At 42.0% G+C, this 27,852-nt stretch overlaps 1 long non-coding RNA gene across 2 annotated transcripts in view; it reads right to left on the bottom strand.

The window, feature by feature from the left end:
* LOC114814332 overlaps positions 1-23,293 on the bottom strand; it is a 36,075-nt gene extending 12,782 nt beyond the window's left edge. The window contains exons 1-3 of one of the 2 annotated variants that reach the window (XR_005660379.1): positions 23,208-23,293; positions 7,316-7,588; positions 233-374 (exon numbers count right to left, since the gene is read on the bottom strand). This is a non-coding gene — a long non-coding RNA (uncharacterized LOC114814332). Of the gene's footprint in view, positions 1-232; positions 375-7,315; positions 7,589-15,349; positions 15,427-23,207 lie in introns of those variants that run through there. The other variant, XR_005660380.1, reaches the window with a different exon arrangement.
* Positions 23,294-27,852: the final 4,559 nt, after the last annotated feature.

The following is a 27,852-nucleotide window of genomic DNA, read 5'->3' as shown; positions in this document are numbered from 1 at the left end:
GTTTTTTTCAAATGAACGAGGTTCTTCATAGCATCTGCCGGTATTCCTTTGCTGCATGCTGCATGCTGCTAATCCGATTACCCCAGTCGGTAAACCCACCTTGCTTAAAATGCCAAACTCCTTTTCTTCAAATGTAAGAATCCTGATTGGGATCAGTCAGCAGACAGCTTCATTTTTCCCAAGATGTTCCACTGCTTCCGCCCAATCCTGAAGGGTAACGAAAGGAGCGTACCTCTCTCTGTTGACTGTGGAGATGGAGTCTCACAAATGGGCAGTGCGCTTTCTCTCCTCCAACATGTGCCATCAACAGCCTCCCATTTGCCCCCGTATCAGTTTTAAAGTTAAACTTTCACTGTTCCATCTGGAAGGGCTTTCTATTGACACAATAATGGAAGAGTAAATTTTAAGTTGAAAATTTTCCATGAAGCAGATGTCTTTTCTTGTGAGCATTGGCATATTTTTACTCTCAGAATAATCTCTGCTTTCATATGCCTAATTAAATTTTAGAGGTCCCATGCTTAAATAAAGATTTATTAGCTGTTAAAATTGTAGCATAATTCTTCTGCCACCTACGTGCTATCCTTTCACATATTTACAAGCAGTCCAGCTTATCCACTATAAAAATGTGGATGATTTAATGTTGTTATGTTATTGGTGTCAATTACCGAACTCCAGCCTCACAATAGCGCTTTCTGAAGATACTATTACTTAACTTTCAGACTGTCAAATCACTCAAAGAAAGAGGGGCTGTGAATTTTAGAAATTAAGGGTTTGAATGAGTTGAACTAATAGAGGTAATCAATAGATCTTAGAGTAAGGAGATAATCAACACTTCGTCATAGAGTTTCCAACACATAACCAAATTCACAATGCTTCAAATAATTCTATTCCTTCCCTTAAACATAATCAATGCAAATGCGGTCCAAACACATGCACACATACGCACACACACATACATCCATGCAAATATGTCTTCATATAAAATTAGGTCTTGTTACCAAGGTGACTTACAGATGCTAAAATCTAACTTTCAAATTTCTTAAGTTTGGTCAAGTTGAATGAAATGAAGGATTTTTTTTAAGATGGAGGTGTTCCTTAATTTCCCTTTAAAAAGCTAGTTAATTAAAAATACACTATCGTATTTTTAAACTATACCTATTGAATTTCTTGAGAAACTCAAAACTGAAGGAAATTAATTTAACATGCTGCAAATGATAATCGTTATCTAAAAGCTCAATTTCTTAAATCCCCAGATTACAAATCATTCCAGGGCAAATCTCCTAGTGTATGAACTGTCCCATGTGTAAACTGAAGGTTGACAGGTAGCAGCTTTTTGGAAATATAAGAGTCAATACTTCAGACTTTGGAATGATTTGTTCCGGCTTCTAATACTGAAGCCCTGAAAGCAAGGTCCAAAGTACGTCCCAAATCTTTGTTCATGTATGAACTGTGTAGGCCACTTCCCCTCCATTTTGTTAATGTCCCAATCCGTGGAGCGTTATTATGTTTTTCATTGTTGGATCAACTCTTGCTTTATTGAAAAGCATGGATCATTCTCTCTCTTCCATATGAAATGGGAGACTGTCCGTCTGCTTATCCTGAGGGATACTAGCTATCAGAAATAAATGTGACTTCATTCCTGAACATCCAGTTTACTTGCAGGGTTTCCTGAAATTAGGAAACTGTGCAGTGCCATTATATGCCCACATTGATTGGAATATTCAATTTCTTCCAAGTCCTACACTCTTTTTGAGAAATTGAGTCAGCTTTGGCTTTTCCCTCCTGAAATTTACTTCCATGAAAAGAGTGATTAGAGGCTGCAAATCCAAAATAATAATGGGAACAGGCTTATTTTGTTGTTTCTTGTCACCTATCTGCAGTCTTATGTTTCCTTTATGGTTTAAAAATTTGGTCCATCACATGTCCTAAATTGCAAATGACATCTTCAAGTGTCACTGATATAATAATTTACATTAGGAATGTTCTTTCTCAGCAGAGCTCAAACGAAAAAGCACAGATCTGAGAGTCAAGAAAGCTGGCTCACTTTGGGCAAGTCACTTAATTTAACTGTGCCTCAGTTTCTTCCTCTGTGGAATGGGGATCAAATAACTGCTCTCCATCCCCCTTAGGTCTTTGTGGGACCTGGACTGTGTAAGCTCTATTGAGAAGCAGCGTGGCTCAGTGGAAAGAGCACATGCTTGGGAGTCAGAGATCACGGGTTCTAATCCCGCTCCGCCGCTAGCCAGCTGTGTGACCTTGGGCAAATCACTTAACTTCTCTGTGCCTCAGTTACCTCATCTGTCAAATGGGGATTAAAACTGTGAGCCCCACGTGGGACAAACTGATCACCTTGTATCCCCCAGTGCTTAGAACAGTGCTTTGCACATAGTAAGCGCTTAACAAATATCACAATTTATTTATTTTATTTATTTAGAACACATCCACCTGAGCACTCAGCAAAAAATAGGAGCTTAACAATGATCATTATTATTATTATTATTTTAAGTATACTTGAAATGTTGGTCCCAAATTATATCTCCAGATTCCATTCTTGCTATAGTGCAGTTATTGTCAAAATTTAATTTATTGCACAGTTCCAGTATGTAGGGTGATTGACTAAGTACATAAGCCTACACCAAGAGGCCTTTGAAGAGCTAACAATCTGATAGAGACAAGAAAAAGTAAATATGAGCATAAAATACTGTGTGTGTGTGTGTGTGTGTGTGTTTGTCCTGTAGCACAAGACTGGGTTGGGCTTAGAAAAAATACTTCCTTCTGGTAACATCATCATCGTTATCTCAGCAGTGTACAATAAGAGTCTGTTTGGTATGGAGCACTGTTTGACATGCTTTAGGAAATTACAAAAGAAGACATAACCCTGACCATAGGAAGTCTGCAATCTAATGGGGAAAGACAGCAAAAGTACAATTTGAATGTAAATTCAAATTCCAGGGTCAAAAATATTAAGGACCACTTATTTTGTACGTAGGGATAGAAATTGGTATTATAAATATCATATATAGCATTATCTATGTATTATAAATATATAATCCCAGGATTTAAAAATTTCAGAGCTAGGACAGTTGGAAGAGTTATGGGGACTACATTTGGGATGAAACGTTCTGATCTAAGAAGGCTTCCTGAAGGAGGGGCACTTTAATAGGATTTATAAATAGGGGAAGGATGTGCTTTTGTAAAATCCAAGGAGAAAGTCATTCTGGTCGGAGGGAATGACTTAAAGATGAGAGAGACATGGACAAGGATGTTGAGTAGTTGACTGGGGAAAACAGAGAGTATAAGCTTAGATGGAGCTGAAGAAGAAAACACTTGAGTATGGGAGAGAGTCACTGGTGGTGAACCCCAGAGCCCATCATTAAAAGTTTGATCGTATCAGACCTTTCCCAAGTACAGAGCCGGTGCTGGTACTAGTTTACAAACTCCGCTTCTAGTCTGCAAACTCCTTAAGGGTAGATATCGTGCCGTATTCCCCCAAGGGCTTAGTATCTGCACAGTAAGTGCTCAGTAAACACCACTGATTAATTGAGTAGCAAGCATTTAAAACAATCGCAATTATTATTATTGTTTGCAATAAGAAGCACCCAAGTGTTGGGTTTTTTTGAGCAGGGGACTAATAATAATGATAATAATAAGGATGGTATTTTTTAAGCACTTTCGTTGTGCCAGGCACTGTTCTAAGCACTGGGGTAGATATAAGGTAATCAGATTGTCCCACGTAGGGCTCACAGTCTTAGTCCCCATTTTACAGACAAGGTGAATCAGGCACAGAGAAGTTAAGCGACTTGCCCAAGGTCACAGAACTGCCAAGTGGTGGAGCCAGGATTAGAACCCACGACCTCTGACTCCCAAACCCGGGCTCTGTCCACTGAGCCATGCTGCTTCTCTCTGATTGATGCTTAAAAAAATTACTGTTGATGCTGGGGGAGAAAATGTAAGTCAAGAGGAGAGGGAACATAATCAAATCTGGGTAGGAGAAGAACTGCTTTCCAAGATCAAAGGGAAGAGCCCTGTTAGGGTGGGGAATGAGAAGGAATTGGGAAGATCAGGAAAGGCTGGAGAGACTAGAAATGAAGATCAAGGAATTTGTAATTGTGACAGAGGAAGGGAGGAGTCATTGGAGGGATTTAAGCAGGGGAGTGATGTGGTCAACATGACAGACAAGGAAGATGGTTTTGGTAACTAAAACTCTGCCTTTCCAAACCAAAAAAATGTTCACTTATTTTAAATGAATATCCATACACCTATGAAGCCTGGGGTACAAAACAGATCACACAAATGATCATTGTCAGGTTGGGGCTAATTCCAAAGCTTCTCCTGAGAGCCTGGGTATAAGAATATCTCCACTAAGACCAAAACACAACAGCTTACAGAGACAGATGTCTTGGCTTCCACCATACAGCCCATTTTAGCTTGATGATTTTCATGCTTCTGAAAGTAGAAAGCAGAGCCTCACCGGTTGAAATATCAGTGAAAACACACACTAAGGACAGCCTCCTAGAAGTAAGCCCTTTCTTCAGAGTCCGCTCAGAAGGCCCTCTGAGATTCCGGGAACCATTTTGCCCTACCTTTCTTAAAGATCAGTTGTACTAGGCAGTCCATTTTAGAGGTCCCTGGAGTTTGGGCTTGAAAGGTTTGACTGTATCTCTACTAAGGGAAGCTGGCCTTAGAGAGACTCAGGGGCAGGAGGACTGGCCTAGGTCTTTTCAGGGTAGGACTCTGGACCATTCATCTCCCCTGAACAAGTTATTTTTCACTTCTTTCTCCTACCAAACTGGAAAAAGCTATTTTCCACTGATGATACTCTTCCCAGGGGTCATCGTACCCTCCACGTGCACATATAACTCCCTCTCCAGCTCTCCCCAGGTACAGACTACAGAAGCAAAAGTTTAATTTCCTGGGGAGAAGATTTCTTCCCCCGGTGACTGGCAGGTTTTCATTGTTTAGCCTCGTCGCTTATTAACGTGGCCCGCTGGATCTCTTTAACTGCTCTATTTAACTATATCTCACTCCGCTATTGATCGTAATGTGGACGATCGTGCATTTGCTGTGGGGAAGTGATGATTATATTGCCGAAGGCAACGGTGAGCTCTTGTGGATATGCACCTTGGTGATAAGACAGAATTTTTGCATCTCTGTGTTTAGGTGGAGTTCGGGAAATGTCGACTTGAGCTATGCAAATGCGACATTGCCTTAGATTTATATGGTGTTTTTGCGACCGATGAGCTCAAAGTACTTTCAGATACATTCCCTCATTTCCCTTCAGGGCAATGGGGTGGGTGGAGTTATCCTCGTCCTCCAGATATAGAAACTGAGATGCAGGGAGGTTAGTTGCCTTGCCTTAGATGTCGGAGCAGAGCGCTGTTGTTACTAGAACCCAAGGCTCACAGCTTAAATTGATTATGAATGAAAGAAACTAAAGGTGAAAATCCACAGACTATTATAAAGAACATGTTAACCATTCACATTACTTCATGTAGCTTGTTCCTGCCACTGAACTAAAATGACTGTTATTTAGATAGACCTGCTAAATCAATCAATCGATGGTACTTTTTGAGCATCTACTGAGTGCAGAGCACTGAAATAAGCACTTGGAAGAGTACAACAGAGTTGGTATATGTGTTTCCTGCTCACAACGTGCTGCAGATAGGTGCTGGGGTAGACTCTCTAAGGAGTGAAACATGGACATAAGAAAATAAATAATATTAGGAAAAAATATGGATGCCGTCTGGTGGCTGAAGGGCCTGAAAAAAGACACAGCCCCCCGCCACTCAATATGGCAGTGAAAGCCCATGTTGGAAGATGAATGGAGAAAGCTTTTAGGGGATAATGAAAGAGACCTAAATCAGTACCCATGAGTGAGGGGATGAGAAATTAGAAATGGAGCTGTGGAAGAAGAGTTTAAAATGGGGTGGGAAAGAAGGGAGCATTCTTGAACTGCTTGAACTGTTTTCGTGTGAGTGAGACCTAATGACTAAAAATGAAATATCTGCAGGCTTGTTCCTTTTTTACCCTAGAGAAGAGTTCTGGTCTAGAGAGCTGAGCCGGCAGAGGCTTCCCTAGGGCTAAATGACCTACTGAGGTGATCCTGAGTCTGAGTGACAGTTGAGTTAATCAGTTGATCAATAGTATTTGTTGAGTGCCTGTCGTGGGCAGACCACAGAACTAAGCACTGGGGAGAGGACAAGAGAGTCAGTAGATGCAATCCCTGCCCCCAAGAGGCTTACAATTTAGCAGTGTTAGGGTGGGGAGTTGCTTTTAGAGCCTGACTGCAACGCGATCCCAGTTTTACTTGCTGCCTTCAGAGCTGTTGGCCCTGAATGCCTCATTTGGAAGGAAGTAAACTCAATGAAAGCTGATGTTAATGCTGAAGATCCCTTCACTATTACTTTCTCACTGAACCTCAGAAGTCAAGACTGCATATTTCCTAGGACTGCTTGCCCTTCCTCCCATTTTTTCAAACCACATCTCCTCCAGGAGACCTTCCCTGACTAAGCCCACATTTCCTCTTCTCCCATTCCCTATGCATCGCTTTTGCACTGGGATCTGCATCCTCTATTCACCCCTCCCTCATCCTCATAGCGCTAGTGTCCATATCTGTAATTTATTTATATTAATGTCTATATCCCTCTCTAGAACGTAAGCTTACTGTGGGCCGAGAACATGTCTACCAACTCTGTTATACTCTACTCTCCCAAGAACTTGGTAGCGTGCTCTGCACATAGTAAGAGCTTGATTAATACAATTGATTGATTCCGCCCCAAAGATACCAGAGCAAGCAGTTATAAGTATGTATGTATGGGTGCTACGTATCTTTGCTCTGAGCAGCCTCGGGGTCGTACTTCTCACAATAGGGTAGGTTGGTAGGGGATCAAGGAGGCAGCCCCTCTCCCCACAACACGCATGAAGGAATGATGCTACTTTGATCAAGCAGTTCATATACCTCCCTCCGCAGCCCCAGAAGCCAGGTAAAAGGATATGAGCAGCTTACGATCCAATGTAAAATACAGTGTTCTGACAAGCGATGTCAAGGACTCCAGCAAAAAGTGAGGTCCGGGTCATCCCTCCCGCCATCTTAGTCAAAAGGCATATTTTACATTATTTTCTATTTCCTGGACCATCCCAGCAGAGCAGATGCTTGCTTACATGTAGTCATGGGGACCAGAAGTAGAGGGACAAATGGAATCCACAGCTAATTCCAACATCTCATTTCAGTCGATTCAGGCAGTTCTTCTATTATGCACACTTCCATTAACTGATTTGGAAAGAATGCTATTGAACAACTGGGGAGCGTTCTTACCTTAAAGTACTTCCGTCTGGATAGAATGAGATCTACAAGGCAGCGCAAGAAGATGGTGTCGTTTGCGGTGTGAGTCAAACCGTGATTTTTTTCAAACCGTGAAGTTCTTCAAGAGCCCAACTACCTCATTAAAGGCAAACTGACTGTAGTTTCAACTTCCTCCTTCACCACCAACCCTTTTATGGGAGCTGCTAACAAGTCGCCAGTTGGACTGATTGAGTTTTATCTCTTCTCCTTTCCTTTCTTCCCCTTTGATGGAGGTAGTAGTGAGTCCTAAAAATAGCCAGGAGACAGAAGAGGAGGACAGAGCGGGAGGAAGGAGGAGAAAAACCAGTGAAGTGGACAATTAAATGGAGAACGCTTCAGAATTGACCGATCTAGAATTTATTCTGGAAAAAGAGAAACTATAAAATCCGTGCGGTTCTTCAACTAGGACCCTGCAGTATTAGCAATACAGAAGCCAAGCTCAATCCCTCCTGCTTTCTCTGCTTTCACCTCCGCAGCACCGGTGACCTCTGCTCACCAATACATCAACAGTGTAGAGGTCATATTTCTACTGACATTGCTTCGTGGTGTGTGAAGTTATTTCCAAAAAGCTTTATTTATTTAATACTTTAGCTGTCTAAAAATCTTCAGGGGTGACCATTTTGCCTCACCCCTTCCACTCTGCTCTCTGACCTTATACACAGCCTTGCTTGGGGCTCCCAGAGGTCTTAGATCAGCAGGCTGAATAAAGTATAAATTGGATGTCTCATTATAAAAGAGGCGGCTGGTAAAGTTCCATAAAATTACTTTGAGGAGAAATGGGAAGGAGGGATGCCGCTGTGTTTTTATTCTTGCTATCACAACACCAAATAATTAATGGTTAAAAAATACTTTTTGTTTAATAATTGCTGTTCTTCATTAGTGTGAACCAAGGGCATAGACTATCTGAGACAATAACATCTGCACCCCATATTTCATTATCACCAAACTTCACATTTCACACAAAAGCATAGCTAGCATAGCCTTACAGCTTTAATTAGTTTCTGCCATAGCTGTGAAGGTCAGCCAATTATTGTGTGTGAAATTTCAATATGAAGTGGCTGAATTGAAGACAGCATTGCAACATTGTGAAATTCTGCAGTGCTGTAAATCTAGTATGATGGAACCTTTTTTTTAACACAAAATAACGTAAATTAATCATCAGGTATGCACAGCTTCAAGGCTTACTGGCTAATTTAACATGTGTTAGAAGAAAAAAGTGGGTAATTTCTGATGGTTTCTTATGTTCTCCCTTATTAGAGTGTCACTATCCATGACACAATCGTTAGGGCTGAAGTCACATTTGCATTATTAACCCCTATTTTCACTGACTTAGAACTCCAAGGAAACAATTGAGTCTGGGGAGAGCCCTACTTTGCCAGGTCCCAAAAGAAAGGAGTTTTGCTTCATTTTTACTGGGGGGAGAGAAAGATCCCACCTTTAACTTTTAAATATTTATCCACAAACAACAGACTGGGTCCCTTTTAAAAAAAAACAAAACACAACATTTTAGAGTTAAAAAATGGAACTCAACAAGTGCCTCACTTAAAATATGCATTGTGTTACTCTCCATACTGTTAATCGTGACAGTTTACTTCCATGGACAATTCCAGGTGGAGACAATCCACCAAACAACCAGGTCTCCCCAGTCTAAAATATATTTTGTACATAATTATCCTTCATTTTCTAGTAAACTTGGTGTGGGGGCAGTTTGGGGGATTAAATTAACTGGATAATTGCATCACTTTGATCAACCTCTGTACAATGACTTCTACGATTATTGCGGGAATTTTGGAGAATTATGAATAATCCTACCCTCCGGATGACACAAGAAAATAGAAGAGGCTCTGTTTGAGTTACATTGATTTACTGCCCAATAGCTAATGAGAAAATAATGCACATTTTTTCATAAGATATCTGTGGATGACATTCCACCCAGGTTTGTGGATCACGGCTCTTCCTCTGAAATTCAGCCACCTCCAGAATGAAATTTTGGCAGGGTTTAGCATCCTTCACCCAAACTATAGAATGATCTTGGGGAGAAAAAAGGATTCAGTTGTCTAGCCAACAGTTTCAAGGGGAGTTTCGATATGTAAAGTATCCTTGGACTGGATTGTAGCATTGGATTTCTTTTGTCTGAAAAAAAAGACTGATTTTCTTTTAAGAGCCTAATCTGTTTCAAAGTCAATTTTGCATTTCTTCTGAAAGACAGGTGCTCCAATCAGATGGTAACCCCCATACTCCCTCAAATGTCAAATGGATCAGAGGTGACTTCCATGTTGAGAAGAGGGTCATTCAGTTGATTGAACAGATCAACTTTCTCTCGCACCAAGAAGGTCTTCACCATCTCTCTAATCAGCAACCACGCAAGACATACCTTCGTTTGGAACATCTGACAAGAAGCAACGGATAAGGGGACAGAACCTTATCTTGACATTTATAAAAACATCTTCAACCACCTGACACATCTGCACATAAATCTGCAAAGCATTAGCTCTGGAGCAGAAAAATCAAAGTGATTGTGACCCACCGATGACTTTGATGCAGCTGATTTTTGAGAAGTTGAGAAGTTTAATTGGGTAAAGATTAATATACTCATTTTTAGATAAGTATTTAGGCAAATGCTACCAAATCACTCTTTGGACTATACTCTTTAATATAGAATATTAGTTTGATATTCAAAAGTTGTTTTCCTGAAGACATAATAATAATAGTAATTGTAACATTTGTTAAGCTCTTACTACGTGCCAGGCACTGTACTAAGCACTGGGATAGATGCAAGCTAATCAGGTTGGACACAGTCCATGTCCCATGTGGGGTTCACAGTCTTAATTCCCATTTTACAGGTGAGGTAACTGAGGCACAGAGAAGGTCACACAGTAGATAAGTGGCAGAGCCTGGATTAGAACTCATAATCTTCTGACTTTCAGGTCTGTGCTCTACCCACTACACTGACATCAACTTTTCCACTCTTTTATGACATAGAATTGGCCAATTTGGTTCAGCAGTGTTAAGCGCAACAGAGTTTTGTTATCATTTTGCTAATAGGAAAAATAGCTTCTATTTTACCATTTTTCCATGGTTAGGTTATCTTGGTCAAACTGCACTAATAATAATAATAATAATTTTAATTATGATAATGTCATAGTAACTGGATGAAAGGTTTCCATTTCCCCTTGGACTCTCTGCTTTATCTTCCAGATTCAGCATATAATCAAAACTATCCACTTATCTGTATTATTTATTTTTATATAGTTATATATTATTATTATTACATATGTATATATATATATATATATATATATTATTTGTATATGTATTTCACTTTCTGGTACTAATTGGATACATGTAAGTGTATATATGTATATATTAAAAATCCCCCATGACCATTCTGGTCCTGGTCTGGTCCTAGAATCAACATCATCAAAGAGCCAAAGGAAGAGTGATCTCATCCAGAGAAAGAATAAAGAAAGAATGAAGGTTTGCATCAGTCTATATTACCCATTTTATCTGACCACAATAATAATGATAATAATAATAATTAATGAAACTAATAATTGTGGTATTTATTATGTGTTTATTATGTGTCAAACACTGCAGAAAGTACTGAAGTAGATATAAGATAATAAGGTCAAACAGTCCATCCCTCATGAAACTCATAGTCTAAAGGGAGGTGGTGGAAGAAGAGCTATATTTAATCCCCATTTTACAGATGAGTAAATCGAGGTACAGAGAAGTTCAGTGACTTGCCCAAAGTCATACAGCAAGCAAATGGTGGAGTCAGGATTAAACCCTAGATCCTCTGACTCTCAGCTCCATGCTCTTCTCATTAGGTCAAACTGGTTTTTTTTTAATGGTATTTGTTAAATGCTTACTATGTGCCAAGCTCCATACTAAGCGCCGGGGTAGATACAAGCTAATCAGGTTGGACACAGTCCACGACCCACATGGGGTTCACAGTCTTAATCCCCATTTGAGGGACGAGGGAACTGAGACAAAGAGAAGTTGTGACTTACCCAAGGTCACTTAACCAGGGCCAGGATTAGAACTCAGATCCTTCCGACCCCCAGTCAGTACTCTATCTACTAGGCCACACTGCTTCTCCGTAGACCATCTTATAGTCCTTTAGTTTCTGGGTAAAGGAGCAGACATTTTAATGCAGTGAAACATTTAATATTAGGTGGACTGTAACAACTCAAGTACTATGGCTGTAAAGGAAACCAGGGGATAATATCATTCAAAACATGCCCGGGAAAAAAAAAAATCTATACTGCATTAAAGTAATAATGGCAAAATTTAAAGGCATATTCTTGAGATTTTGGGTACGGATTGTGTGATCTGTAAGTTGCCGAGTTAAACACACTGGGGCTCAAGGTTAGAAAAAAAATATTCTGAATATTCTGAACAAGTCTAATGTTATATTAATGAATTAGGAAATTAGGCCAATTAGGGTTTCTCAAGGGGCAACAAGTGGTCAGTTGCCAGCTAAATAAGGGCAGGCTGCTTTGACGGTACATCAGAATGAGAGGAAAACACTCCAGGTGAGGCCACTTGGGAATTAGAGGAGCTTAGAGGGGACGGAAAAAAAAGAATCCACTGAGCGATAGCGGAGAGCAACTCTGGACGTGGTCTCCAGAGAGGTCAACCCAGGGAGGACGCCCTGGAAAACTTAAGGAAAGAGGAAAGACCGAAGCTGCCGAAAGTGAAGAGGGTGTTGCAGTTCAACACTTGAGAGAAACCAGGTACCATGTTACTTATCAAAGGAGTCACCAACTCTGGGGAAACAAATCTGTCTCCCTCTGATATCTCTCAAGGAAACCTCTTCTGATGAAATTTCTCACATAGTTTCAAGCCCAAGAGATTCCAATATTTCAGGAACCATCTAAAAGGGCGAGATGTTGCAGCGACAGAGCCCCTGGAGATTTCTTCTCACTCCATAAGTCATTTCCAATGGTTCCAAGCCCCACTGATTGATTTACTGTAGTAAATTATGAGGTGTTTAATGTGGGTTGCAATATATATGATTTGTGACTCCCATTCCCCAGATGTTTCATAGGAGAGATTAAAAATGTCCACCATGACCTAGAACGAATAATCGCAGCTGTCTGGGAACCCATAAAAGCCTCCACAAGATGCATCATTCCCTTTCTCAAACCCAGCCTCTCCTCCCAACCTTGATGAAATAACGATCCACATCAATAACTTAGAAATGCACAATTCCAGACCCCTCGCAAACCAATCTAATTGTCATGCTGAAAGCCCCAAATGCCAATAGCTTGATGGAGGAGGGTGGTTTTACATGGTGTCATGGCAACGGCAAGGGTAATAATGTTCCTGACGGTTCCCGGAAAATATTCCGATGATACTGAACTCATCATAGTGCTAAGGGTGATGCACGACCCAAGCCGTGTTTCAGATTCACACAGTTTTTCACACGTATTTTTCACGCAATTTCTTAGGAGTCATTTCCTAGAAATCATCCATCTTCCTATCCACAAGGGTTTAATGCTCAGACCACCCAATGATAGAATGGGTTTGACTTTGACATCAAACCAGCCTCTGGCAATTCTAATTAAAATACCATCGGGGTACCCCAACAGCACAGCTTTTCCAATGACTACACAACCCAAGAAACTATAAATTTACAGATCCATTACCAAGCACACTCCTTTGAGATTTATTGAAGGGGCCCTTAACTGAAGTTGAAAGTTTTGAGGTCTTTTTTATTTCAGGACCTCAGTATGACCACAGTATTCGCCGAATAAATACCATTCATTCATCGACTGGATTTTCACAGACCGGACAACATCACGGAAGCACATCAGTCTGGCAATATTCCATGGCGTACCAGCGGGGGACGTGGAGTGGGACCACCAGTGAGCTTGGAATAGCTGTGACACTGTAACTCCAAAGTCAGGGGGAAGCGAGAATTTGGGACACCTTTTGTCCATAATCTTATCTAGGCAGCAGGAGGTGAATATCTTTCAGCTACCTGAAGTTGCATAATCTAAGGCTAGAGGAGGAGATAAAGAAATCGAGTTTATAATTCCAACCATGACTATTTTTTATGATTAGGGGATCATGTTTGGGGGCAACCCTTTGAAGCAGAGTTGAACTACTCCATAGACACTGGCCAAACTATGGAGGCAGAGCCGTGCAACTGAGAGCGATAACCCAAGCCACTGTTAAATGCTGATGTAGTCAGAAGCTAATGATAAGAAGGGGTTTGACTTTTCATAAGAATTGCCAGGGCTGGTTTGACATCAAACACTAGTACTGTACTCTAACTTTGCAGATAAGATCAACATTTTCCATTCGCACATTACTAGTTCCAGTCCTGGGTCCTTGGAAATTCCATCATCAGCAAGGCTGCCTGGTTGACAGGACACTTGAAACTTTTTCAGCTACTAACCCCATTCTTTCCCTTCACTGGAGGAATCCTGTCGGGGGCGAGGGGATGGGGTGAGGGAGAGAGCTGGTCTCAGGGCCCTCCTCTGATCCATATTGATGGGGTGAGGATTGCCCCTCCAGGAACCATTACTAATTGGGCGTTAGAAAACGCATACACACAGATGCAAGTTCATGGAAAAAAATAATCTACCTACTCAAATGGCCTGTGATTTTCAGTCTTGATATGCTGAATTGCAGCTAAAGTACAGTACCAAATCTGAATCAGATCACCATTAGCATCAGGAAGACCCAAGAACATTCCATGCAAACTTTTCAGCTGGTGTTTGAGTCGCTTTATGCAGAAATCACCATTGACTGCAAATAAGACCAACACTGTCACAGTCTGTGTGCCTGGATCAACTCGCATAAAAATAATTATGCCACTTACTAAATATTATATGCCAAAATATGATAGCAAGCACTGGGATAGATGGTTACTATTGTAGTTATGCACTGCTTACTGAATGCCAAGGACTATGTTGAATGCCAGGATAGATACGATATCATCAGATCAATCAAAAGACCATAAACCACATGAAATTGTAGGTATCATCCCCATTTTGCAAATGGGAAAACTGAGGCACAGAAAGATTGTATCTTGCCCAAAGTTACACTGGTCTCATGCTTTCTCCACAAGGGCATGCTGCCAATCTCTGCTGGCTCCTGTCCAGAGAAGGTTTTCTGGTTTGAGATCTACCACAACAGCTGTGCCTAGAGGTGACTTCATCATACACTCCAAAGCTAATCATTAGGATAAACTCCAACTAGAGATCCAAAACACTGCCAGAACTCCGGATTCAAACCAGAATTGTGGACTACTCAGATTTATCCTATTATTTTACTTGCCTGGAGGGTGTCTAAATTCACACCCCATAACAATAACTGTGATATATGTTAAGCACTTACTATGTGCCAAACACTGTACAAAGTACTGAGGCACAGAAAACTTAAATGATTTGCCCAAAGTCACACAGCAGACAGATGGTGGGGCCGGAATTAGAACCCAAGTCCTCTGACTCCCAGGCCCTTGCTCTATCTACTAGTCCTTGCTGATTGATTGAATGTCCAGGTCTGAATTCTCCCATTTTAAACAAATTGCTAAGTAATTTTCACTTTGTAAGTCTCAGATTTTCAGGACCTGAAATGACTTTATGATCCCGGTGCCAAGATGATGCTGGACTCTGGCAGTCTTGTAGGGAGAGTTTGGTCCACCGAAGTAGATCTGAATAATTATGTTAAGATTCACCAGGTCCAAGTTCTATTTTCAAAGTATGCAAAAAGTTGTTGCTGTCACTGCAAAATACATTTCCTAACACAAACGCTTGAAAACAGTAAGTAATTTTCTCTCAGTTTAGATCATAATAATTTATGGGACTATTCTGCCTTTCAGCAGAATCACTTCCCATTCATCTTTATTGATCTTTTATTCCAGGGAAATATTTCATATCCTTTAACCTCATAATATCCCTGGGAGAGTAAGAGAAGGTTTTGTCATGTCCATTTTGCAGAATGAAGAACATCCAGTGACTTCGAAGCCAATTAAAAATCCTGCAACAATACCTGGAAATTGTAGCACAGTCTTACTTTCCCGGATGACTTTCACATTACTTAGCTCACTGGGTCTTCACAACAACCCTGTGAGATAAAGAAAGGCAGGTATTACTGTCCCCGTTTTATTGACGGGGAAACATATCCAAAGAGGTTAAGTGACCCGATCAAGGTCATACAGCAGACGAGGGCAGACCTGGAGCCTCGGACTCTCAACCCACTAGGCGAAACTGCCTATCAACCGCTTCAGTGAAAGAAGGTGTGCATTCCGGCCACAAAAGACTTAACACAACCGGAAGGCCTATAGGAATAACAGAGGAGCATTTTAAAGGCAATAGACTAACATCCACTTTAGGCTTTGTACCTCTTCCTTACCACCAGGCACCAGACAAGGATCTTCCTCTTCTCCCCACCTCGACCCGCCCAAACTGATGAGAAGGAGCAGACACGCATATGTTAATCGTAGAAATTGCCGACGTCAGATTGCATTATATGATTGGCAGATATTCCATATGTATCTGAATCCTGAACCAATCCTGATGTAGATCATTAGAGGGTCAACCCCTTTTAACAACACCCCTTCAACCAGGTAAAGGATGATCGGATAAGGGATTCCAGGTATCCCTGACATGGGAGTCAGAGGTCATGGGTTCTAATCCCAGCTCCGCTGTTTGTCAGCTGTGTAACTTAACTTCTCTGTGCCTCAGTTACCTCATCTGTAAAATGGGGATGAAGACCGTGAGCCCTACGTGGGACCACCTGATTACCTTGTATCTACCCCAGCACTTAGAAGAGTGCTTGGTACATAGTAAGCGCTTAACGAATGCCAACATTATTATTATTATTATGTGATCAATCAAATCAATAATGGCATTTGAGTGTTTAATATGTGCAGAGCACCACACTACTCGGTAAATACATTTTCTGCCCCAAAGGAGCTTACAGTGTAAAGGGGGAGACAGATAGTAAAAGAAATTATGGGTATTTATATTAAGTGATGTGGAGCTGAGGGTAGGGTGAATATCAAGTGATTCAGTGGTACTTATCCAAGTGCATAAGTAATGCAGAGGAGAGAAGTAGGGGAAAAGAGGGATTAATCGGGGAGGGCCTCTTGGAGATGTGTTTTCAATAAGGCTTTGAAGGTCAGAGAATGGTGGTCCGCTACTTACGAAAGGGGAGGGAGTTCCAGGCCAGAGGGAGAACTTGGGCAAGGGGTAGGTTGTGAGATAGATGAGATGAAGGTACAGTGAGTAGACTGGCGTTAGAGGAGCAGAGTGTGCAGGCTGGCTTGTAGTAGGAAATACAGTAGGTAAGGTGGGGGGAGAGGTGATTGAGTGCTTTAAAGTCAAAGGTAAGGGGTTTTTGTTTGATGTGGAGGTGGATGGGCAGCCACTGGAGGTTCTTGAGGCATGGGGAGATGTGGACCAAATGGTTTTAGGCAGCCATACCCCTGTCTTGTATCCCTCTACAGGACTGAATGAGCTCTTATTATCCAAATCTATGTTACAATAGGAATGCAGAATCCTAAATCCTAGACTCTTGACTCTCGAGCTGGTGCTCTTTGAGGCCTCGTAGCCTTGGGAAATTTCTGAACTCTGCTCAGTGGGCCTCAGTGATGTGAATCATTGCCCGTCTGGAGATTTTATTAAAACACATCAATAGCTGTCCGTGCCCATCTGCAGAATGGCCTCTCCGCAATAGATCTGGCCACTGCGTTCAGCTAGAGCCGAAGAACGGAAGGGTTTTATTCCCATTTCTTCCTCGGTGGCCTTTCCAATTACGACCCTTCTTCAGCAAGAACCCTTAACCATCACCCCCAACTCTTCTGCCACGGGGACCCCCCTCGACTTATAAGGCCTCCGAGGTTTAAGTGGCAGGATAGCAAGCCCCAGGATCCAGCCTTACACAAGTCCACAAGAAAGCCATTGCTGGAAAGAGAATAGTCGTCATAGAATGACCTTTCCTGAGACTTGACACCTGCTACCTTATAAGCCTCTTACATACGTAGCCTAATCCACCTGGAGGCTTTTCTGCTTGATGGAAGGTGATAAAAAAAGCTGTTAGGCTGTAAGCCTCGTCTTAGCTTCGAAACATGTATACTGCTTGAGATTGTGAAGCTTAAGGCACACAGAGGGGAAACCGTTTCTTAGTTTGGGTGCAATTCTCCAGGTGCTTATTAGGATGGACTCCGGGCCTCAGACGAGTTTATTGGCAGAAAAGTAAAGGCATGGCTTCCGGCTGGATAAGCAGAGGCTCTCTGCTCCCTGGCACCGAAGAGGAGATAATGTAATAGCGATCGTAAAACTTGCCTCACAGACAAGAACCAAGAAGTCCAACTCCCCAAATTTACAATCCACAGAGGATCGCGGGCGTGTGTTCTGGATATCATAAAGGTGAATGCTCTAAAACACCCATCTCTCTGTAGTGATGAAAGGCTGGAGGCCCACGATTGTAAATAACCACCACGGCATTTTTGCAGCAAATAAGGCTAAGGACCTACTCCAAAATCTACCTGACCGTTGGATTTACATCCTTCCACCCTAGATAGAAAATCATGAGTCTAGGCCCCCGAGAATTAACAGTGACATCTCAGAGAGAAATACATTATTAACGATTGCAATGCTCCACCCTACAGTAAGAGAGCAAAATTAAAAATTGGTTAATGTTGGGTGGGTTGAAAAGTCTTGGTCTGACTGGGGATCCTTTGCCAGGAGGAGGAAGTGGACTTCTCGATGTCCATGGGTTGAAGAGGCCTGCAACTCTTCACTCTTCCATTTAATTGGTTCTATTAAACCAATTACCAATCATTTAAACTGTTTTGACCCCTCCTTCATACTCCCTCCTCCTTCATATCTGACAGACCACTGCTCTCCCCACCTTTTAATCCCTTCCAAAATTACATCTCCTCCAAGAGGCTTTCCCTAAGCCTTCATTTCCCCTATATACCCTCCCTTCTGCATCACCTATATACTCAATCTGTACCCTTTAAACCCTTGATATTCACTCCAAGCCCCACAGCACATATGTACATAACCTCATACCCTCCCATCTTCCCTATCTGTAATTTAATATCTGCCTTCCCCTGTAGACCGTAAGCTCTTTGTGGGCAGGGAACACATCTACCAACTCTATTGTACTGTACTCGCCCAAATGTTCAGTATAGTGCTCTGCCCACAATAAATGCTCAGTAAATGTCATTGATTGATTTATTGTCTCCCTTTGGGAAGACCTTCTTTGCCCGGAAAAAGTATCCTGACCGAAAAGCACCGAGTTCTAACAGAAAGTATGTTTTCGCTAAGAATTTCAGATAAAAAGTGATGGCATAATTAGATGTTCTTCTACTAACACGTGCACCTGGAGACATTGCTACACAGTATCAGAAGAAATGGTTGTGCATTTATGTTTAGCAGGAGACACGGAGCGACTACTACAGTGTGATTTTTCCTCAGGGTGGCTTCGGCAATGCCTGTGTTGCACGGCTCCTTTTTCTCTTTCTCTAATTCTACATAATTCAGATGTACTGTTGTCCTTGGGAATGGGTATTAATTGCTCTCAGAGATGGTGCTTTTGACAGTGAAGCTTATCTATGGGCCTGTTTGTGACCAAAAAGGGCAATATGAGACCCAGAATCCTCAGACTGCCCACACGTGCCCTTACATGCGTAGATTATTCCCCATTTTTTATTTGAAACAACTAGTACGCTTTTGCCTTTTTTGCTGCTAAAGCCCTTTGCTGCTTCAGCTTCCCACTCTTTTCTTGGTTGCAGTGGAGCATGCAGTCTGTCTGCCCAAGTTCCAGTTTTATAATCTCGAAGCTACAATCTGACCTCAGAAAAGTAAACAGTTTACCAGTTGCCTCTTGCAACTGAGAGAATAACTCACTCCACTCACTCTGCCCCAGTTCAGAAATTAGATAGAGAAAAATGTAGAAAATGTCTAATCCCAGAGAAGATCTGGCAGATCCTGAATAAAAGTAAAATGATGGGTCTGCCCCTTCCCAGTGCTAACTGGAAAAGAATGGAATAACAATAATAATAATTTTTAAGTGCTTATCATATACTAAGCACTTCTCTTCAGCTATTTCAGTATTTTTTTGGAACTCCTTCAAAACGAAGTGCTTCAAGAGGGGTTCAACATTCTACTAAGCCCTGGGGTAGGTACAAGATAATCAAGTCAGACACCATCTCTGTCCCCCATGGGGCTCACATTCTAAATAGGAGGCAGAGCAGGTATGTAATCTTCATTTTACAGATGAGGAAACTGAGGCAGGAAGTTAAATGGCTTGCCCAGGGTCACACAGCAGGCAAGTGGGAAGTTGAGCTCAGAACTCAGTTTTGAGTCCTCACTCCTGTGCTCTTTCTACTAAGCCTAACTGCTTCTCATTTCTTGAAATGAGACTGCTTGATGCATTTCAAGATGCATTATTCACCCTACCCTCAGCCCCGCAGCACTAATGTACACATCCTTAGTTCATTTTAATGTTTGTCTCCCCGTGTAGAATGTAAGCTGCTTGTGAGCAGGGAATGTTATCAGTAATAATAATAATGTTGGTATTTGTTAAGCGCTTACTATGTGCAGAGCACTGTTCTAAGTGATGGGGTAGATACAGGGTAATCAGGTTGTCCCACATGAGGCTCACAATCTTCATCCCCATTTTTCAGATGAGGTAACTGAGGCACAGATAAATTACGTGACTTGCCCACAGTCACACAGCTGACAAGTGGCGGAGTGGGGATTCGAACCCATGTCCTCTGACTCTCAAGCCCGGGCTCTTGTCACTGAGCCATGCTGCTTCTCTTGAAGCTTCAACCAACTCTGTTGTATTGTATTTAACCAAGGACTGAGTACAGTGCTCTGCACACAGTCAGCACTCAACAGATAATGACTCATTTATTGCATTCACACGTCTCTTGTTTGATATGACTAATCCTCTGAGTTGGTGAATTATCGCATCCTAACTGGGCCGCATCAAATGCCGTGGCTTGAATGGCCAAGGTCATTTTTGCTTTCAGCCAGAGATCAGCTACAAAACAGCACTATCACAGGTTGGATTTTATCTCCACATATAAAAGTAGTTTAGGATTGGGTAATTACAGGGTACTTGGAAATAAAAATATGGGAAATAATATGTCCTCAAAATAAATAATTTTGAGGACACACCGAACCAGCGTGGTGAAGGGGTCCTCGTCAGGATACTTCTAAAGAGAGGTTGCGCTGCACAAGAAAGTAGTTCCACTGCTTAAATTTCTCCTCATCTCTCCCTCCTTCTGCAGGTCCAAACTCCAATCGATCTGCCCACTGGCCCCTCTCATCTAACACTGGCCTTGCTCAGATCCCCTCTTATGCCTAGGACAAGCTGCAGCTTACCTTCACTTGCCCTGATCAAATCAAATAGGAGACAAGCTACAACAGTTCCGAGTCAAGTCAGTGCTTCCCACCTCTGGGCACAAATCTGTAGTTTCTGAAATGTTGAACCTCTCCTGAAGCACTTGGTTTTGAATGAGTTCCAAAAAAACCAAACTGAAATAACTGAAGAGAAGCAGCATGGCCTAATGGAAAGAGCATGGGGCTGGGAGTCAGAATACCCAGGTTTCAATCCCAGCTCTGCCAATCGCTTGCTCTGTGACCTCGGACAAGTCACTTAACTTCTCTGTTCTTCAGTTTCCTCATCTGGAAAATGGGGATTTCATGGCTGTTTCCCTTCTTACTTAGACTGCTAGCTCCATGTGTGAAAGGGACTGTGTTAAATATGATTAGCTTGTACCTAGGCCAGGGCTTAGAACAGTGTTTAACACATAGCTAGAGCTTGACAAATATAATAATAACAATAATAATAATAATGATAGCCCAAGACCTACTGGATAGCCAAAAACCCCATGTTCCTGAATCGCTGTGTTAGAGCTCATTGTTAAATGGAGTTTTCAATTTTAATGGGGGCATCTTTCTTCTAAGGAGCCCCTGGAACAGGGAGACAGAAATCCTTCCACTGCCTTTTTAGAAGACAGTTCACAAACAGCAATGCTAATCAGTCAATCAATGGTATTTACTGAATGCTGGCCCTGTGCAGCACACCTTACTAAGTGCTTGGGAAAGTACAATACCAAGTTGGTAGACACGTTTCCCCCCTCGACACACACACACGACAGGCTTACAAACTAGAGGATAATGGTCACGATGACAGTGATGAAGACGTCTTCCTACCCAAATCCCCCATTCAATATACTCCACCCTGTCCTTGAACCTGGCATCCAACAGTCTGACAAAAGTTAGAGGAGCTGTGACAGTCCCACATAACGTGACTCGGGAGTCGGAGGACCTGGGTTCTAATGCAGGCTCTGCCACACGTCTGCCATGAGACCTTGGGTAAGTCACTTTCTCTGCCCAAGTTACCTCATCTGTGAAATGGGGATTAAAGCCTCCTCAGACTACGCGTCCCATGTAGGACGGGGACTGTGTCCAACCTGATTAACTTGTATCTTCCCCAATGTTAAGAACGGGGCTTGGCACATAGTAAGTGCTTAGTAAGTACTATTCTTCTTTTTACTGTTATTATATAAGGCAGCATTCCAAAGAACCACAAACAGCTTAACAATTACTTTATTTGCTGCTTAGAAATTCCTCAATGGCAATTCATCATGACTAAAGAATTGCAAGATTTTTTAACCTTTATTGACCGTTGTCCAATACAATACGATTCAGTGCTCAAGTGCTGCCTAACCATTTTCCAATTTTATAGCAGCAATGCAAATAAGATTAACCTTTATTTACCCCTACCACCACTCCCCATAGTAATCCATATGTCAGAAATGTACTTAAATGTACTGTTTTTAAAAACAGACAACAGGAATTAGAACGTCTACAAAGAGTGATCATTCACGGCAGGTACCGCAAACACCAGAAGATGAAGAATTTATGAAAATGAAACTTGGAGATTTACTTGGGTACTGTGATTTCCCATTCAATAAATTGTTGATGTTATTTTATTTGGCTTAGGATCTTGCCGGATTTTTAGAAACGTAGTTCCTCCTAGGGAAAGCATATTTTTAATTTCCTTACGAAGCCATGACAAACCCAGTAGGGAAGAATTTATATGCGCCCATTGGAAAATATACTATTTCTTTATGATATTACTTTGACTATTCCACTGATTTCAAGTCCTGAAATAAATTGGCAGAGCTTAGAGTTCAGGAAAGAATAACACAATAAGCTGACATCGGCTGGTTATATACGACGAAGCAAAGACCAGTCTTCCACGAATAAAAGCCAAACTGTTCACTACTGTATCCTTTCATGTGGACTCTTAAATCAGTCTATTAGGATTGGCAAGCAATCCCAACCATCCTCTCCTCTCCTTCCTGTTCCCCCCATTAAAAAAGGAAAATTTCTGGCTGAAATACATTTGTTCATTTTGGCAAAAATACCCGGAAGTTGTAAACTGCATGCTGTGGCTGAAGGAATAGTTGAGTTTGCAGGGGATTTAATTCAAGTTACATGATGCGTCTTTCTCTGATCTGTCTTTGCACGGCCCAGAGAAAAAGGCCAGTTAGACGAAACCTGGGTGAACACCCATGAAGCACTGTGAGGAAAGCTGCAGCCGTCAGAGACGGAGCACCGTGTTTACATCAGAAAAGCAAAAGCCACAAGAAAAGGGGTTAGGCGTTCATCTCATAGGCATTAAGTCTTTCGCCTGATCTTGGGCCATACCACCTCTATCCAAGTTGTAGTCCTACATGGTAGAATCTAGAGGGTCCATTCAATCTCCTATGTAAAATTGCCATGAAGCCGTGAGTCATCTGGTACAATTTTCTGCATCATTTGTGTATCCTGAAAAAGCAAACCGAGCTTGAGAAGATGAAAATGGATTTATTTACCTTGCGTCCTGCCACTGAATGAGCTGGTCGGATCAGCTTCTTTTAGGACACGCCAAGACATGGAGCTCCGTTCAGCTTGAAGGATGCTTTTGACAAACAGAAAGGGAACTGGAATTAATTCACTTGAATTGGCTTGGGCATTACAATTATCCTACTTTACTTCTCTCTACACTTTCCAGGAGAGCCTCGTCCAACTGTGCGTGCCGAACTGGGAGTAAGGAGACATGGGTTCTAATGTGGCTACAAAACATGGCCGGTCTGTGACCTTAGGCAAGTCACTTAACTGGGCTGGGTCTGTTCTTCCCTCTCCCCTTATACTATGAACCCTATGTGGGTCGGGGCTGTGACTGATCTGCTTGCATTGACACATAATAAGCATTTACCGAATGCCACCGTTACAGCTATAATTACTTCGTTATCAGGTTGAGTGACGAGTAGCCATTTTAGACAGCTGGTTTGCTTTCCCCGGCAGAATCCAGTCCATTATGTATGCCCAGTTATACAATCAATCGACCATATTTATTGAGCGTTTACGGTGAGCAAGAACTGTACTAAGTGCTTGGACTGTACTCAACCCTTGGACTGCATCTGTGCACACCTCTTTACCACAAACTCAATGTGCCTTAGTGGAAAGAGTCCGGGCTTGGGAGTCAGAAGACTCTAATCCCACCTTGTCTGCTGGGTGATCTTGGGGAAGTCACTTACCTTCTCTGTGCCTCAGTTACCTCAACTGTAAAATGGGGATTAAAAGTGTGAGCCCCACGTGGGACAACCTGATTACCCTGTATCTCCCCCAGCGCTTAGAACAGTGCTTGGCACATAGTAAGCTCTTCACAAATACCAAAGAAAGAAACAAACAAAACAAACTATGTCAAGTCCAAAACCCACAGCGAGTTGTGCTTACAATTTAGAAGTCCTCATATGAAATTGAAAGTTCATGACAGGCTTAGCTTTGGTTAGGATGGTGCCTGATTAGACCCCATAATAAATGTTCAGAACCATTGTTCTTCGGTGAGCTATGACCACATGTCCAGACTTTGATTTAATGATGAAGTACAACAGCCAACACAGAAACGAAGTCATCAGTTTAGGTCTTGGACTAGAGTCCATGAGTATTCTCGGTATAATCGTTATAAATCATCAACTTCCTCAGAAAATATACATGGAACTAATGTGATAACATACTGAAGTCTCAGAACAACTGTTTGTCATCAGTTCAGAATGCGATCACCCAAAACATAAAAAATGAAAGACAGAAATTGGGCACGAGCCTTAACTTGATATGTATAACTAATTCCATTGCACTGTACATTCCCAAGTGCTTATACAGTGCTGGGCACATAGTAAGTGCTCAGTGAACACAATCGTTTCAATAAGAAAATAGATTACATTATATGAAAAGCTGCCAAATTCAGGCTCTACTCCAGCTGTATGTAGGATGTCTGACGACGCATTCACTGGAGTCAAACTCTAATTTTGGCTTCGCAGAGTTGGTTTACAGATTCTGGTTCGAACCATTTGTGCCCTTTTCCTACCACGGATGGAGATAATCTAGAAAGTTCCTTATTCTACTGTCAGAAGCTTCCTTTTGGAATCAAAGAACAAAAGTGGGATGACGCTCTCAGAACCAGATCACAACAGAAGGAGAGGAACGAAAACATCACCAAGCAGTGTGGGCAATAAATTCAATGGTGCACATGAATACACGTGAATGAGGAGAAAGAATTAGCCTTTCCTGCATCACACAACTGCACATCCTAATAAAAAGCTTACTGATTTTTTTCCATTTTGGAGTCCTGAGGTCGACTAGAAACACCTTGTCTGTAACAGACAATCCGATTTAGACTATAAGCCCGTCAATGGGCAGGGATTGTCTCTATCTGTTGCTGAATTGTATATTCCAAGCGCTTAGTAGAGTGCTCTGTACATAGTAAGCGCTCAATAAATACTATTGAATGAATGAATGAATGAATGAATAGAACTCTAGGGGTGCTAAAGATAAGGCAGGGAGGGGGCCCTATAGGTGTGGTTCATTCAAGAGGCTTTTCTCTGAAATCCTTCCCTCAGCACAGCAAAACACACAAACTGGCGACCAACATTTTGAAGAAATGTTTCCCAGGATAGAACTAATTCCCACCTAAGGCCCACACCCATATGTACCGGTTTGCTCTTTCCCAGATACTTGTTTGCTGCCATGAAAATGTATGCAGTGTCAGCAGATTTCCCATTTCAGTCAATTCAGTGTTGCACCACAGATTAGCCAGTCCCGTTCCTGGAGTTTCTCTATCAAACAACGAAGATTTCACAAAGGAGTGGAGCAGCTGAACTCCCCATTTCTCCTCACCCACCAAGATTCTTATCTCCTCAGGAAAGACGCAAAGACGCAAAGGCTTTCTTTAGTGTGAGCCAAAAGTCCAAGGAAGTGGGGACTTGTCAAGCCCCACAAGAGATACGTCTCTGAACCTGGCCAGCTGCTGAGGAAACCTGGCTGTCCAATTCCACAAATCTGGAACTAGGGGAGCCCTACTGAGGCCCAGAAAGTGGCAGGGTTGAGACAAGTAGAAAGTGCTTCATGTGACAAATGAAAATTGTCACAGCAGGAAGTTATAGAGAGAAAAAATACCAGTAGGTGCAGTTGAATTCATCGGCTGGTAAATCCGTAATGGGTTATTAAAAGGAGAAGGCCGGGATGTTAGAGGGTAACGTTAAAGGCTTAAAGAGATTTTAGTCAGATTCATGGATGAGAGACCCATGATGAATTAATAGAGATAAAAGTTAGGAATATCACTAACCCTAACTGCCCCGACTGTAAAGACGGATTTCACAAAAAGCAACCTTTTTATTACTCCGCCAAGCATCTTTCGGTACAACTGTCAGAGACAGAATACTGGACTGGTTGGGCCATTGATCTGACCCAGGAGAGCATTACCTTGTGTTCCTGGGGTCTTAATTCCAAAGACCTACGTCTGCATTACACTAAACATCCTTCTCCCTTTGGGAGAAGTGTCTTGCACTTTGGCACCATTAGCCCGTGGCCCAGAAGCCAGGACTCGCTAGCCAATCTAACTTGTCAAACTGACAGCTGGGACCCTTGGTCACAGCCAAGGTCTGACTGTCTTTTTTTTTTTCTCCCCAATCTTTGAAATATCTTGTGTGGCTGAAACTCAAAATCCAAACACTTTAATGACACGAAATGTTTCAAATTAGTGCCTGTCTTGTTATTCTCGGTAGTGGGGAGGGATCAATATTAATGAAGAGAGGTGCAGTAAACATCGCTAATGAGGATGAAGTAGAAGAACCCAAGAAGAGAGGGAAAGGGTGTGAGCACGCAACTGGCAAAAATGACATTGAGCATTAAAGATGGAACCCTGGGTGTCCCCCCGCCCCCTCCCCGAAAACACCAAAAGCTAAGTTAGCAATATTGGTAAATTTTAATAGATGATGTCGTACAAAAGCTCCCTGCTTGAAATTCAGCCCAAAGACTAAATTAAAGTCAGAGCCCCAGTCAGTTAACTGGGCTATAACATGTGAAGAATTGATTTTCTTATTTTCAGCTGTCAGGACTGCTACAAAGAATGAGTTTTAATTCTGGGGATGTTATTAAACTCCTTGCTTAACTGGCAGAAAAATGGAACCGCTAGCAGGGTGACGGTGGGGCTGCTGTCGGATTGAATGACACCTGTCAGAGTATGATGAATGACCCTCTCTGCCCCACAATCCCCTGTTCTGTCACTCAGGTGAGGACCATTAATCTTCATCGAGGGCCTGTCAGACTAGGCAGCCATGACGATGAAACGTCTTCTAGCGTATCCCACCACGATGCACGTAACAATACGATATTCTCATTGTCAGAGCCGTACTGAATTAGCATAATTTATTATGACTTTCCTCCCCCTGACTCCCCTCCCCCCCGAAAAAAGCGGGTGGGGGATAGATGTGATTAGACAGATGGAGTGTAGGCCTCGCCTGCCAGCCTCCAAGCCCCCTGCAGTGTTTGATGAGGAGTGGAGCATCTCTACAAACCAATCAAAAAGCTGGCAGTTCAATTACAGAGTAATAAAGGGACATTCATCATTCAATTAGGCACCTGTCATGGTTTCACAAAAGGGAAAACTTCTAACCTGAGACTCTGGGGAGAAGATGCTACAACCAGGAGGCAGGGAAATAAATGAAAAAAGGACAAAGTCAATTACGGGCCAACCAGACAAAAGGAAATATGTTAAAATAAGGGAAAAGTTCTCCCTAGGCAAAAATCTGAAAAGTTGGATGACCTTACCGAGATTAAAAAGGGCTAGGATTAAAAGTAGTGAGGTACGCTACTCTGTAACACAAACTCTTATTGAATTTCCCCTTTAATAGCTCCTCTGAAAACAGAATCTTATCAAAAAGGAGAGCAGTTCAAAACCAAGACCAGATTTACAAAAAAGCCAGTTAGTGAAACGCCCGAGACACAGAAAGCTCTGAGGCATGTCCTCCTTTGATGATACGTGTTTTCCGGCAACATTTCACATTATCTGCCATCTGAAGTAAAAAGGCGAATTTTCTCTTTGATCAGTCAAAAATATATGATATTGATAGCAAAATAAAATCTGAGTCAGGGAAATCATCCTTAAATGGCAACACGCATGCTTCAAGTTCAATTTTT

The sequence above is a fragment of the Ornithorhynchus anatinus genome, chromosome 9, assembly GCF_004115215.2.
Source record: "Ornithorhynchus anatinus isolate Pmale09 chromosome 9, mOrnAna1.pri.v4, whole genome shotgun sequence".
Classification (NCBI taxonomy): domain Eukaryota; kingdom Metazoa; phylum Chordata; class Mammalia; order Monotremata; family Ornithorhynchidae; genus Ornithorhynchus; species Ornithorhynchus anatinus.
This window is presented reverse-complemented; position numbering and strand designations above follow the sequence as displayed.